The 1,211-nt window shown below is 39.8% G+C and overlaps 1 non-coding gene across 1 annotated transcript; it reads left to right on the top strand.

Annotated features, from left to right (window-relative positions):
- Nucleotides 1-1,104: 1,104 nt before the first annotated feature.
- LOC122445637 lies at nucleotides 1,105-1,211 on the top strand. Its single transcript, XR_006270603.1, has one exon. It is a non-coding gene; the product is annotated as a U6 spliceosomal RNA (small nuclear RNA).

Below are 1,211 nucleotides of genomic sequence, written 5' to 3'. Positions count from 1 at the left end.
ACCTTGGGAAAAAAAAAAAGAAAGTTTACATTGGGACTTCCCTGGTGATTTCAACTTCATGTTTGTACCGCAGGGGGTTCAGGTTTGATCCCTGGTCTAGGAACTAAGATCCTGCATGCCCACTTGGCAAAAAAAAAATAATAATTACATTAAAAAGTTAGCGTGATTTTTTTTTTTAATCAAGGGAAGGGAAAGGAATATCTTGGCATCCCAGTGGTTAGGATGCCATGCTTTCACCGAGGTGGCTGGGGATCTTGTTGGGGAACTAAGATCCCATGAGCCATGCAGCATAGCCCCCCCCCCAAAAAAAAGAGAGGGTAAGGAAGAAGGGATGCTTTTATTAATATAATACTTATAATAAAATTGCTATGAAATTTCCTCTAAAAAATTGTGCTCATCAAATAGACCTCTGGAATATAAAAAGAAATTATAATCTTTTATATAATTTCAGAAAGCAGTTTTATGCCTCTATTTAAAATCTTCCTAAAATAAAGTCTCCTATTTTTTTGCATGAAGCCCACCAGAATTTACTACCAAGTCCTGAAAAGTAAATCCCCTGGGCCTATGGGCTTTGATAGTACACATTTTAGTTCTTCATAGCTTTCCATGATAACAGATATTTGCTTCTCCCTGCATGAATATAGTTCCACTGAAAATGCACAATGAGTCACGTGATGTGAGTCAGGTACTGAAAAGGGGAAGGGGCAGTTGACATGAGGGGAGCTGGCCAACTGCAGAAATTTGCAAAAAAGGTTTTGCTTATTTCCTTATTCAGAATGCTTTTTCCCTGAGCCAAGGTAGCTGGATTAAAGTCCAGTAGAGTATAACCAAGGTGAGGGGTTTGTACATGGACACATACAGCCCAGGGGAGGATGCCAAGGGATCTGTGGGAAATAATGCAACAACAAAATGTCCGTCAACTGATGACCAGGTCAATAAAATGTGGTCTATCCATACAATGAAATATTATTCGGCCAACTACTGACACACGCTACAACAGGATGACTCTTGTAAACGTTATGCTAAGGGAAAGAAGCCAGCCACAAAAGGTCATATGTGTGTGGTTCCATTTTCATCAAATATTTAGAAAAAAAAATCCAGAGAGCGCTTGCCTCAGAAGCACATATAGTAAAACCAGAATGATACAGAGAAGATTAGCACGGTCCCTGGGCAAGGAGGACATGCAGACCTGTGAAGCATTCCACATTCTA

This window comes from Cervus canadensis, chromosome 7, assembly GCF_019320065.1.
Source record: "Cervus canadensis isolate Bull #8, Minnesota chromosome 7, ASM1932006v1, whole genome shotgun sequence".
Lineage (NCBI taxonomy): Eukaryota > Metazoa > Chordata > Mammalia > Artiodactyla > Cervidae > Cervus > Cervus canadensis.
Note: the sequence above shows the minus strand (reverse complement) of the source record. Positions and strands in the feature narration are given on the sequence as shown.